A 13,669-nucleotide genomic window follows, 5' to 3' on the forward strand; every position below is an offset into this window, starting at 1 on the left:
CCAGAGGCAGAGAGGTCGGAAATCGGCCCGTCTTGTGAGTTCAGCTGAGCCTCCCAGCCCCACCAGCAGGAGGGTGGTGGGGCGTCTGCCTGAGGCCCCGTGGCGCTCCTTCCCTGCCCCCGCCCCACCACAGCGTCTGCACCTGGTGGGTGCACCAAAAGGATCTGTGGGAAGCCGAGCTCATGGGGTGTGAAGTCATATACAATGGGGTGGCCCTATTTAAGAAAAAGAATACAAGATTCCTACTACAAATGGAGGCATAAAAGTGAATCTTTGCGATGAGAATACCAAGGAGCGGTGCAACAGGGCCGTGGCTACCTCCTCTGGTCGGAAGGCTGTAAGGGGGACGGGGGGCTCGGGGAGCGCTGGGCATGAGGCTGAGCCTCTTCTGTCAGTCCCAGATGCCCAGGTTCAGAGCCCGCCTCCGAGCCCTCCATCACCCTCCCAGACAAGCTGCCATGACCATGAATCTGTCTCGCTTTGTGGGTCTCTCCAGTGGCAAAAAGGCCCGATTCTCCCAGCTCAGGAGACTTCCTCCCCCTGGGAGGGTAGCCAGAGGGCGAATGTGGGTGTCGGAGAACTGTTTGCTGGTCACCTCCTGGTGACCTTGGGCACTCTTCTCCTGGGCCTCAGCGGTGATGGTGGGGCTGTTCTGAAAGCCTCCTTTTCATTCTGGCATTCTGCTCCTCTGACCCGCCTAGGAAGCTCTCCCAGCAGGGGCGGCCAGAGAGCAAGCTCTAAGAGCCTCATTCATTCCCCAGTGTTGAGGTCTTCCAGGGGCCTGTTCCGCACTCTGCTGGCTGCTGGTGGGTGGGGGCACGCTGCCACGGAGGTGCTCCCAGCCCAGTGGGGCCAACTAGACATGAAACACGTAATTACCACGCCTTCCAGCCAAGAGATCAAGGCAGACTCCCTGGGGGGGGAGTTCAGGAAGCCTTCTCAGCAAGGAGACACTTGATTTGAGAGATGGGACATTCATTCAACAGTTACTTCCTGAGTACCCACTGTGTGGCAGGCTCTAAGGATATGGCAGGAAAGAGGGCAGATGGGCAGTTGCCCTAAAGTTCTTTCTCTTCAGTCCAGCAGGGAAGTAGAAATTACTCAGGAGAGAAAAGGAATATGGGGTCCCAGGCAAGGAGAACAGTAAGAGCAACCCCATGGAAGGGACAGATTGCAACATGCTTGTGCACAGAGCTGAGAGAAGTTTAGTACAAGGGGAGAGGGAAGTGATTGGGAGATGAGGCTGGTGAAGTTGGCAGAGAGCAATAATGGAGGGCTTCTAACACCAGACTAGGGATTTAGGACTTGATCATGCTGGCCACTGAGAGCCACAGAAGATTCCGAGCAGAGGAAGAAGTCAAAGTTTTCTTAGCAAAATAGCCTCCTCCCAGTCCTGCCACAGTCACCAGTGTGAGCTTCCTGGGACCAAACTCCCCACCCCAACCCCTGGACTTGGCTAAGAGAGGGTGCTCCCTCCCCCGAGCCTGGACTTCTGCCTCCAGCTCACCCTCTTCCTTGTTCTTCCAACTAGACGCTAAGGCTGGTGCACTCTCAAGAGGGGATGAGGCAGAGCCTCTGGGCCCAGACCTCACTGAGGACTCCAACCCTTCACTGTGTAGGCCCCAGAGCGTTTGTCTCCTGTGGGCTTTAAGTGTTTTCATGCTACCTGGTTTCCCTACAAAGTCTTTCCCATATCAATGCCTGGCTCAAAAACTTCCCGGGCACCACTCTGACAACCAGTGAGTCCGGGCTGGGGCCTCAGAATAACCCTGCTGGGTTGGGGATCATGAGGGAGACCCCAAGAGAGTTCTTGGCCCTTATAAGAAAGTCTGAACTCCCTCCTGTCTGGCCCCACCAGACTCTTGTCTTCCCATCAGGTCTGCTCTTCCCTCCCTGGGAACTCTAGTCACCCTGAACTGTGGGTTCTTCAATGAAGGAATGCTCTCCCTCACCTCCAGGGTGTTGCCCAGGCGGGCTTCTCTGCCCAGAGCACTGTCCATTTCCTGAGGTTCCCCCCCCCAACCTAGCTAACCCCTACTTCTGGCCTGTGCCTGCGTGTTACTTCCTCCTGGAAGCCTCTCCTAATCCTCCAGAATAGGCCAGGGATCCCCAGGAGTGACTCCTGCCTTTGCATATGCTGTCTCCTCTGCTAGGAATACCTTTCCCTCCACCTTTTGAAGTCTGGTGCCTGCCCAGTCCCTGCCAAGTAGCAGCATCTTTATATCCCTTTTACAGATGAGGAACCAGAGGCTCAGAGAGGTCAAGTAACCGGGTCAAAGCCACACAGCTCTGCCCTAGAAAGTGATTGATGAGTGGATAGAATCCTGTGCCTGGCATATGGTCTTGGGAACATCACTTGGCCTCTCTGTGCTTTGGTGTCCTCCTCAGTGAAATGGGGTACCTACTGTGTAAGGTTGATGTAAGGCTTACAGAAAAGCTGTACTGTGCAGCCTCCATTCCTTTGCTCCCCAGACCAGTTAGTGGCTTTCACATGGCCCCAGCGGCACATCAACACTCATTCATTCATACATCAAAAATCTCCAACGCCTGCCCTGTGCCCTGCCCTGTGCAGTCGGCTGGGGACTCTTGGAGATAATCAGACACAGCTCCTGCCCCAGGGCGCTGGGGGAGGGAAGGGGAGGGGAGAAGGGAGGGGAAGGGCTGGGGCAGACGGCAGATACGTCATTATTCAAGAAGAGCGTGTATGCGTGTGTGTGTTATCTTCACACACTGCTTTTGACTTCGTATTTCTAAAAACTGACATTGACTCTCCCGCGGATGGGCGCTGGGAAGGGGGAAATGTTGAAAAAAGATCCGCTCTTAAAAAAGAAAGAAAGTAAAGATCCGCTCTTTATTTTCAAAAACTTGTTTTTCACCGCTTCCTGAAATCTGAGTATTTCACAGCTTCCAACGTTCACCTCCGCGCGCTGAGCCCTAGAAGCTGGGGGGGCGGGGAGAGTACTGCGAGGGCGCTGTCCCACCACCCCCGAGAGCTCCCCTATCCCTTGGAGACTCCACTACCCACGAATAACCCCACCTCACCTCCATCCTGCTTCTTTTCCGACCCCAACCCCTGTTCTTACCTCCGGACTCCCCACTCCCCAACACACGGCAGCTCCCACGCCTCCATCCCACACAAACCAGCCGTCATAGCCTCTCCCATCATCTGGGTCCCCAGGTGACCCTGTACCCTGTTCCACTCTTTACAAACCCCCACCCCTCCATTGTCCTCTCCCCAGCCGCAACCTCTTCCCTGTCTGCCCCGCCCTCCCCGGGCTAGAGTACACGTTCCGCAGAGCGCCGCTCTTTTCCCGCTCTCCCATTGGCTCCTGCTGCCCGACTCGCGGGGTCGAAGGAGGGGATCTGGGGCGTACCCGCCCCCTGCCCGTGGCCCGGGCGGGGGCGGGGCGTCGGCTGACCCCGCCCCTTTCGGACGGGGCCGCGCCGGCGGGCGCTCGGGCGCTGGGCGGCGCTGCCTCGGCTGGGCTCGGCTCCGGCTCGGGCTGCAGCTCCGGTGGGGGTGGGCAGCGGGGATGACAGCAGCGGGGGTGGCAGCGGCTGCCGCGCGGGGCTGAGCGAGCCGCGGGCGAGCCGAGGGGGAAGAGGAGGAAGTGGAGCCGCGGCCCGGAGCTCCGGAGTCAGCCGCCGCGCCGAAGTCCGCCCCATTTTGCAGAGCGAGCAGAGTCCAGACCTGGGAAGACTTCCCCGCCGGGCTCCGGCCGCCGCGGCTGCGAGCGTCCTCGCCAGCGCCTTGCCCTGCCCCGCCTGTCCCAGCCAGGGGTTCTGCGCCGGGACGCTCCCAGCACCGCGATCCCGGGCGTTGTGGCGGGGACGCCCTGAGCCCCCGACCCGATCCAGTGCACCCGGGCGGGACGCTCCTGGCCCACCATACGGGTCCATGGTTGCGGGCTTGTTCCCAGCCTTTCTATAGTGTGTGTCGGAGCCCTCCGCCTGAGACCCGGCTTAAGGCAGGTGCCCAACAGGCCCCCGACTGAGTGCAAAGGAGCCCAGAAGCCCCCAGCCTCGGGCTCCCGAGACCTGAACCCTTAGCTGCCTTCGCCGGGTGTTTCCGACTTGGGACCGTGCGAACGCCCAGGAAGCCCCGGCCCGGGTCCAGCGCCCCGTGAGGAGTCCCAGGCGGGCTGGGCAGTCGGACTGAGCCGGACCGAGCTGGTGCTGCGAGCCGAAGCTGCCACCTTTTCTGCCGCCTCAGGCGAGGGGCTCAGCGCTTGCCCCGAAGAAGGGAGCACAGGGCTCCCCCCCTGGCCCAGCGGCCGGCGAGAGCCGAGAGCTGCAGGTGAGAGAGCCCCGGATGCCGGGCAAGGGCGGCCTTCGACCCCAACGGGGCAGCGCCGGGGCCAGCCGCGGGCGTGTACCGGCCACTAGCTGGGGCTGGAGCTGGGTAGGAGAGGGCGGGGGAAGGGAGAAAACCGGCACTTATTGAGCGCCCATTGTGTGCGGCTCCGCGCCCCACCCTTGCGCAAATGGTCCCTCCTGTACCGCTCACTGCAACTCCGTGAGATAAAAAGGTGTTGTGTATTGTTATGCGCTCTTACAGATGGGGAAGCTGAGGCTCAGCGGGGTTGAGTGACCCTGCTCTTTCACTCTGGGGATGAGCATGGGTCGGAGGGTTAGGGTGGAGAGGGGAAGAAGCAGGGAAGGGAGAGAGAAAGGAAGTGGATAGCCGCCAGGCAGGAGGCGATGGGGAGGGGTCAAGGTGGGGCCACTGGGGCATCCAGAGCTGATCCCTGAGGCCCAGGAGGTGGCTTCCTCTGGTATCCTTCCCTCCCACTCCATGGCCAAGTCACGGACCCAGAGTTGAGGGCAGAAGTGAGAAGCTTCCCAGTTCCACAGCTTCCCTCCTTGTGGGCCAGAAACCAGGGAGCCTTGGCCCCTTGCCCGTGTGCCAGTCTCTAGGGTCCCTAAGACACCATGGCATCCTGAGTTGCTGCTTACATGTTGGGAAAACTCACTCTAGAGGTCCCCAAGTCAGAGCCCATCAGAGCTGGGGAGGTGAGGCCTCTCAGCACTCACCAGCTCCCATCCTTCACATTATCCATGGGACATGGGAGGCTGGGGGGTGGGGGGTGCCAATTGCCCTGGGGCCTAAAGTAAGTAAGTGGTTGAGCCAGAAGTATGCTTTCGAAAACCTTCCCAAATATCCTTCAATGTATCTACTCCCAGTTAGCATCTTCTGGGTGGGTGGCTGGGGTTTTCCCACCCCTGATGTGAGGTCACGGTGACCACTTCTGAGGCTGCTTTGAGAGTCCGTGTGGTTGTTGCTGGGGCCCAAGGCAAGCCAGCAGCCCTATTGCCTTTGGCCCAGACTGAAGGTCCGACCTCAGCTTCTCCTGGGCAGGGAAACTTGCCAGACACCTCTGGCCCCAGAGAGGAGGGGCTTGCTCAAGGTCTCAAGGCTGGGGCTGCAGGTCTGGGGGCACAGTCCCATAAGTCTGGATTCCCAGGCAGGGGCTCCTTCTGTTGCCCCCCCCCCGGGGGGGCTATGCAAAAAGAGGGGTGTTGTGAAAGATAGGTTGGCATGAACTCTGTGGGTTCTTGTTCTGAGTCGGGAGGGGGAGGGGATGTGGCCTTGGTCTGAGCCCCGTGGCCTTGGCTGGGACTAGTTAATCCCTGCTGTGCCCAGCTTCCTGGAGTCTAGGGGAACCACCTTGGAAAGCCCCTGGGAGGTAGAGGAAGGTAGAGAGGTCAGCTGAAGGCTGGAAGCTCAGTTGCAGGGGCTGGAGGGGTTGGGGGCACCAGAAGAGAAGGTAACTGAGGGGCTTGGGATTCCCCCCACTCCCATCGGTGAGGATTCAAATTCTCATAATAACCCCTGCATCTAAACAAAGCTCCTCTTTGGTGAGATAATTTCACACCTGTGATCTCATTTCATGGTGTGGTGGAAAGAACCTGGAACCTGGAGTGAGGCAGAATGAGGGTTGGGGAGCACCTGGGACCTCTCTGATGCATCCATGGCTCCAAGCCTCACCTGGAAAATGGGGTCAAGGCAGGCTGTGTGTTACCTGCTCAGATAATGGGCCATCACACCTGGCAAACTGTCAAGTGCTCTAGAGATTTTCGTGTCTGCCAAGAATGGGCTTGTTACCAATGGCTACCACGTGTGGGAAACTGAGGCGCAGAGCGATGGAGCCACGTGCCCAGGGTCTTTGAGTTTGCTTCAGAAACTTAGTCGATCATGCCAGGTGCTCTGGAAGTTACCCAGATGGAAAAGGCAGTGGGGCGACTAGCTCCCAACTGGGTGGGCTAAACAGCGCAGACAGACCGCGTGAAGTCAGACAGACCAGGTGGGCGTGAATCTGCTCTGCTTCCCACTCACCATGTGGTGCTGGGCAGAGCAATTCACTCCTCAGAGCTCTGGCTTCTCTGTAAATTAGAATTTCTCCTTTACAAGGTTGTTATGAGGATGAAATGAGATATAAATATATAGTGCTTGGCCAAATACCTATTTCCTTCCCTATAAAGGAAGGAAGCTTGAGTTTTGACCAGGAAATTCTCAGGCTTGCCTTAGATTAGAAAGCTCGGTTGCAGGCTCACAGACTTGGGTTTGCTCAGCTGGGACTCCTGGGTCACGCTCCCCTGGCTGCTTCCCTGTCCCACAGCCCTCTAGAATCTGTTGGGGACCCTGGTAAGGGGCTCTAGATTCTGACCCCCTCACCCCAGGGCTGTTGGCTTCTGGGGTTGGGGGGAGCTAGTGCTCATTCCCTCTGTGGCCCATTGTCTGGCCTCCCTAGGCACAAAGGTGCAGTGAATAATTTATGGCTCCCCTCATGAGCTGGGAGGCAGGCTGGGGGAAATTGCTCTGTGCTCAGCTGAGCTTCTGAACCCCGCCAGAGCAGGTGGGTGGGGTCCTATCAGTGGTATAAGAAGTCTTGGATATGGGGGGAGGGGGACAGGACAGGAAAAAAGTGACCTATTATCAACCCTGGCTCTTTTCCTGTTGGGGGTGGGGGCAAGGTAGACCCACAGGAAGCAATGGAAACCAAGCCAGATGAGCTAGGATCAAGCTGCGGGCCTCTGATTCCAAATGGGTGGTGGAGGCTGGCAGGGAGAGGCCCTTGAGGACTGGAGTAACCCAGAAGGCATCATCAAGGAGAAAGGTGTCTGGGCTGGGACAAGAGGCAACTTGCTATAGAGAGTAGGGGTCCCGACATCGGTTCAAGGTGGAATCGTGGCTATGCCACTTCCTATGTGAGACGGTGAGCAAGACACTGACCCTGCCAGACCTGTTTCCTCCTCTGTAAAGTAAGTGTAGTTATGGGTCATGTATGTAAAGCACATGGCATGATGGGTACTTGGTGAAAGGGTGCTTCACTGTGAACGTGAAACGTGGGGTGGGCTAGCAGCAGGGGAGATGAGATGGTGTAGTAAGCAGAGCGGCGGGGAGAACTCTGGGGTAGTCATACTGGGGTGTGTGGGCTCAGCGAGGGGTGTGGAGAAGAGGGGTGGGTGGCCAGGGCCTTGAATGTCAGACGGAATTCACATTTCAGAAAGCGTTATGGAGTCCCCATCTTCATCTTGCTTGCAAGATGAAGACCAGGCCCCTTTGTTGTGCATTCAAGGCCTTGCCCAGCACAGCCACTGCATGGACCTCTGGCCTACTGCTCATCACCTGTCCTGTCATCGCCTAGCCCTATCCCGTGGAGCCCCATCGCTATCCCTTTGCTGCTGCTTTGCTCACCTCCCTGTCTCTCTAGGCCCAACTTGGGTCATAATTTCCCCCAGAAACATCCCTGGATTATCTAACCCTCTGGTCACATCTCTGAATTTTTAACACCCCACAGGAATAGTAATAAATAATACCTACCCTTGCATCACATTTTACAGTCAGTAGAATATCTCCATACTTATAACACTATGCTGATGATATTAACAGTAGCTAATGCCCTTGAGTACTCACTATGAGCTACTGTGCTAAGCACTTTATAAAGATATTATTTGTCAGCACAGGCAGGGGGCGTGGCAGGCTTCCTGCTGAGTGGGGAGACTAATGCAGGACTCGATCCCAGGACCTGAGCCAAAGGCAGACGCTTAACCAACCGAGCCACCCAGGCGCCCCTGTGCTAAGCACTATATAGACACTCTCATTCACAACTCTGGGAGGTAGCAATGTTATCACCCAGAAACTGGGCTCAGAGAGGTACATTGTCTTGTTCAAGGTCACACAGCTAGACAAGCTCCTATCTGCCACTGAATAGATGTCCTGTCTCCTCAACTTTACCCGAGTACCTCGAGAGCATACTTCGCATGTAACACGGCTGGAAATGAGTCTTCTTCTCAAGGCTAGGGAAGGACCAGGTGTCCAGGCCCCGGCTGTGTGACTAGGGGTGACTCAGGCCCCCTCTGTGGTCCTGTTTGCCCATGTCTGTGGTGAGTGGGGTGGTGTCTGAGCCCCCAGAGCTGCAGCCTTCTGCAGTGTCCTCTGTGACTCTGGAAGGTAGAGGAGGAGACGACAGCAATCCGGGCCAGAGGATGTGGTGTGACGAGCAGCTGTGATTTTTGGCCTGGCCACTGTCGGGGCCAGCAGCCTCTGTAGTTAGCTGCTGCCTCCCCTGAAGGAGGGCGGCGGCCTGGGCTGTGGGCAGAACGGTCACTAGCCGGCCAGACAAGACCCTGTGATTGGGAGCCGGTGGGGCCAGGCCAGGTTGGCAGGGCCACAGTGGGGTCATCGGCGGGGCAGCTGGCCAGGCAGCTCCTTCTTCTTCTTTCGCGGCCGCCAAGGTGGTGACAAGTACTCACCGGGCACCAGCATTTTGGAGGCCAAGGCTTGCCCTTCCTCCTGTTGTGGTGGTCACGGGAGTAGAGCAGTGAGGCTTCTAGCCACACCCGAAGATGCCTCCTCCTAGAAGCTTCCACGACTCCTCCCAAGCAGGCGGAATCTGAGCCTCCTTCTCTGCAGATCCACAGCCCTCACTCACAGACTATGGTCTGCGGAGGGGGGCTGTGTAGGCCTGTTTCCCTTGCCAGCCTGTCAGAACTAGATTCTCTGCCACTCCTGTTCTCCCCTCCTGACTGAGCGCCTGGCACAAAGTAGCGACCCCCTAGTCAGGGGAGGCAGTTCAAGCGGCACCTTGGGTGAGCTGCTCAACCTCTGTACCTCTGGTCCCTTCCCTGTAAAACGGGGCTGATAATAACAGTGTTGGGGGGGTTGCTAAATGAGATGACAGAAGGGAGGGGCCCAGCCAGGCCTGGCACACAGGGGCTGCTCGGTCAGCCTGAGTCCACTCCCCTGTCCCCTCAGTAGCCCCATGAGGGAGTGACTCGGAAAGAAGCGGATTGAAGAGTCCAGCCAGTGATGCCAGAGGGAGGGTGTGCTGGGGGGCGGGGGGCAGAAGGACTTCCCAGAGTCCTGGGGAAAAGTCTGTGTCAGAGAGCTGGGGTTCCCGTGCCTTCCCCGTGGACAGGCAGCAGTGAGACATGGAGGGCCCGGAGCTAAGTTCTGGACAGGGGGTGGCACCGGGATGGCCAGGGACCCGGTTCTTCTCAGGCGTTCGCAGCAGCAGGGGCCCAGTTGGGAGGGGCCGCCTGGGTCCTACAGGTAACAGACGCTGGGCAGAGAGTGAGTCCTTCCTTAAAGGGAACCAGTGTTCATTTGGTCTGTTTCCGGTCTCTCTGTCTCTCTCAGCCTCACACGTGCGCATCCAAAATGTAGTTTGATTGGAGATTTTGGCCTGGGGGGCAGGGTACAGACATTAAACAAGTAAGCACACATACAAAACTTCCAAGTTGTGAAGCGTGAGCTCCTGGGGTGGGGCCCGTCCCATCTATGTTTGTGGCTGGTGTTAAGAGTCATGCTCAAACCACAGCCTGAGCGCATGTACTTATTACCCATGTGACTTGGGCAAGTGATTTAACCTCTCTGGGTCACAGTGTCCCTGTCTGTAAAATGGGGACAATTATAGCACCTGGTGCATAAGGTTGGGGTGAGGAGTCAATGAACTATAAGTATAAAGCACTTAGAAAAATACTTAGCACGCAACAAGTACTCGATGCCTGCTATTGTTAGCTCTATCCCCAGCATCCAGCAGGGAGTTTGACAGAGATCAGGAAGGGCCTATGGATGGAATCCCAGGGAAAGGGCAGGTGCTCTGTGGAATGAATGAATGAATGGCCTGAGAGGGAGGGGAGGACACAGGAGCAATGACAACATAGCATGGGACAGAATGTGGCAGGGAAGGCTGGGGGCTGGGGTTGTCCAGTGCTGGGTGGGGAGGGTGTCAGGAAAGGCTTCCTGGAGGTGGTGCCCCCAGAGCTGAGTGTGAACGTATCATTTAACCACACATGTGCACAAACACACACAAGGACCATGGCGCCATGCACTTCCCTGTGGGGTCAGCACTGGGAATTAAATGAGCTCAGAGAGGAGAGGCTCCTGTCCCAGGGGAGCTGGCTGGGGCAGAGCTTGGGCAGAAGCCAAATCTGCTGGACCCCACAGGCTTCCCTCTTCCCACCAACACACGCTGTCTCGCCATCTGTGACATTCTGCTTTGAGGGTACGAGGAAGACAGGTGGGGAGGAATTGTGGGCTGTCTGAGAGTCTCAGCTCTTCCCAGGCCTGGGACAAATCTCCTATAGAAAAGAATAAACAGGCCTCGCTCAGAATTGTTTTATCTTCTCACTTCCACAGCACACCCACAGGTAGAGGTGGTCGGTCTTCCAGCATTAATCCTGTGGCTGTTTAGTTTTTAAATAAGTGGACTCTATTAAAAGAAAAAAGGCTGTGAAGAATTTGTCTCACCCTCCCACCCAAGAGGCTCAAAGAGAAAGTTTTCTTCCACTGACAGAGCCAGGATCCCCAAGTATCTTTTTTTTTTTTTTTTTTTAATGTTTTATTTATTTATTCATGAGAGAGAGAGAGGCAGAGGCAGAGGGAGAAGCAGGCTCCTCGCCTAGCAGGGAGCCCGATGCGGGACTCGATCCCAGGACCCCGGGATCATGACCTGAGCCGAAGGCAGACGCTTAACCATCTGAGCCACCCAGGCGCCCCATCCCCAAGTATCTTAAAGGAATTTGCCCCTGAGACACCCTGAAATCAGGGGTCCCTGGGGCTGCCTGTGCTCGTGGTTGGCTGTGGGGCCTTGAGGACACGACCTCACCCCTTATTGTAAAATGGGCTCTGAGTAATAAAGCCTTTCTCTTTTTCAAGAGGCAGACGGGGAGCTTGTGGGGTGGGAGAGGCTCTAGAGGGCATCTGGGCCCATGGCGCTCAAATTTTGCTGCACGCTAGGATCATTTAGGAAACTTTCACAAGTCCTACCTGGGCCAAAGACCGAGGCATTAGGAATTTTTAAAGCTTCCCGAGTGATGTCAGCTCCCCAGGCTTGACAATTAGCCACCACCCTCTGTGGCCTGCGATCTTCAGCATCCTCCGGAGGATACCTGGACACCCCTATGAGCAGGAGCTCATTGCTTCCAGGCTGCTCCCTCCTTTGGGGCACTGCTCTCCCCGGGAGCTCCCTGCCCAGAGAAATGGAGGAGTGGGAAGACTTTGCAGTCTGATAAGCCTGGGTTCCAACCCTCCTCTGCTCCCTGCTTGGTATCTTCTCTGAGCCTCGGTATCTTCAATCTGAAAATCGGAGAACCAATCATCTTTCTCTGGAAGGGCTGTAGAGACTGCAGGCGGCCACATACACAAAGCACCAGCGCGATGCCTGACTGACGAGTCAGCAGTGTGCAGGAGAAGGTCACAGTCAGACTCTGGACCCCCGCCCCCCGCCCCCCCCCCGTGGTGCTCCTCCTGCCCCAGCCACCTGACGCTGGGTCTCTTAGATGGAGGTGTGAGGAGGGATCAACACCCTGTCTTGGAGTCCTTACCTGCCCCCCTGCTCTAAGAGATAAGACAAGGCAGCAAGCATTTTGTTTTGCTGGGATTTGTTTTAATGGCCAAAGCGCCAGGCCCTCCATAACAATGAAGCCTTGTCTGAATCTGCTTGTTTTTCCAACCTGGACACCCAGCTGCACCGCCCGCTTGGGGCCCTGTCCCACCTGGGAGAACTGAAGAATGTCAGAAGGGTTTTTGTTGTTGTTGTTGTTTGTTTGTTTTGTTTTTTTCCATCTAGGGGAGGGTCGTGGGGAGACATTGGAGGCATCTATCTGGCCCTCACCAATAATTGACCCCATTTAAGTGAGCTGCCTCTGCTGGAAGCCAGTTCAATGAAATTATTTCGAGGTAGTTACCAGCATGGGTTTTGTAGGCCAAAAAACTTGCATTTGAGCCCCGTCTTTGTCACTCACGGGCGATATGACCCTGGGTGTGTCGTTTCAGCTTTGTGAGCACCGATTTTCTCTTCTGGAAAATGCATAAATAGGACGTCCTTCTTGGGCTGTTGTGAGAAGTGAACGAAGCGCTCGGTGCCTCCTGCAGAGTGAGCACTCAGAGACTGCCCTCGGTTGTCCTCCTTCGGAGCCGAACGCTGCCTCCTGGTCCTCCCTTCACTGGCCTGGTCCCGCCCCTGCCTGCAGCGGGCTCCATGTGCTGGGCCAGGCCCAGGCTGCCATGGTGGAGGCCTGGTGCTCAGTAATCGTAGCAACATCCCCATAGCTGCCCTGCTTTCCTCATTCATTCCCTGTGCATTTAGAGGTGACTCTAAGGGCTGTTCAGGGAGAAGGCTGCTCACGGTGGTTTGGTCTCCTCGGCTCTGGCCCTGCCAGGGAGGGCGTCTCAGCCCCAGGTGAGCTCCTCAGCGAGAAGTAGGGGTGTGGCAGACCCATAAAGCAGTGGGCAACACTCAGAGCTCACAGCCCCTGGAGCAGTTACCGCCCAGGACTGAAGTGGGCTGAAGTGGCCGGGGGAGGAAGTGGCCAGTGATGGGGACCGGGGCTGTGGCCCGCGGTATAGGGAGGCAACCCCGAAGACCCGGCTTTGCAGGGGGGAGCCTCAACTATCTCTCTTCCTTCCTCCAATCTCGCATTGGGGCTTCCCAGTGGGTGAACCTACCCAGAAGCCAAGTGGCACAGAGCCCAGTGCAGCCCACGAGGATCAGCCTCCCCGTCCCCACGCAGCGTGGGGAGTGGGCCTGGAGTGGCAAACAGAAGGCATGGTCAAAAGCCATGGAGTCCAGTGGACCCACCCTCCTCAGGATGCAGTTTAAGGATCATATGTTGTTTCTTGAGCATCCCCCTTCTGAAGGGGATCTCAGCCCCCACACCAAAGACGAACCAGAGCATTCCAACTGCCACAATCCTCCCGGAGAGAGGAGCTCTGGGGGGGCCTATCTTTCCATCCCTGCCTTACCAGAGGGGCCTTAGTCCCCCTTTAAGATTGGCGCCTAGGCCGCTGCCTACCAAGTCTGCCAATCTGTCCGGCTCCACTCCAACTGGTCCTCTGAGTTTTCTCTAGCCTGATCACCTGAACGGCCTGTGTCTCTGTCCCTCTTTGTTAGGCAGTGTGAAGTCGTGGGTAGAACACAGGCTCTGAAACCAGACTTTCCTGAAATCCTGACTCCACCATAAAAGCCTGGAGAACTACATAGTATACCCCTTAATCTCTTATGCCTTGGTTTCTTCAGCTGTGAAATGGGGGTAACAGAGTACGCAGGGTTGCTGTGAAGACCAGATGAGTGAGTAAACGTGCAGGCCCCGGGACGGTGCCTGGTGAGCAGGGAGTGCCCAGGAAATGGTAGCCTTTGCTGTGATCACAAATAATACAGTG

General features: G+C 56.8%; 1 protein-coding gene across 1 annotated transcript in view; it reads left to right on the forward strand.

Moving 5' to 3' along the window:
• Positions 1 to 3,499: 3,499 nt before the first annotated feature.
• Positions 3,500 to 13,669, forward strand: part of GDPD5 (glycerophosphodiester phosphodiesterase domain containing 5) — an 82,253-nt gene continuing 72,083 nt past the window's right edge. The window contains 1 exon segment of the mRNA XM_045894459.3: positions 3,500 to 4,297. The gene's annotated coding sequence lies outside the window, so the exon portion shown is untranslated.

This window comes from Mirounga angustirostris, unplaced genomic scaffold, assembly GCF_029215605.1.
Source record: "Mirounga angustirostris isolate CCGP_5_RB_7025 unplaced genomic scaffold, mMirAng1.0.hap1 SCAF_13, whole genome shotgun sequence".
Lineage (NCBI taxonomy): Eukaryota > Metazoa > Chordata > Mammalia > Carnivora > Phocidae > Mirounga > Mirounga angustirostris.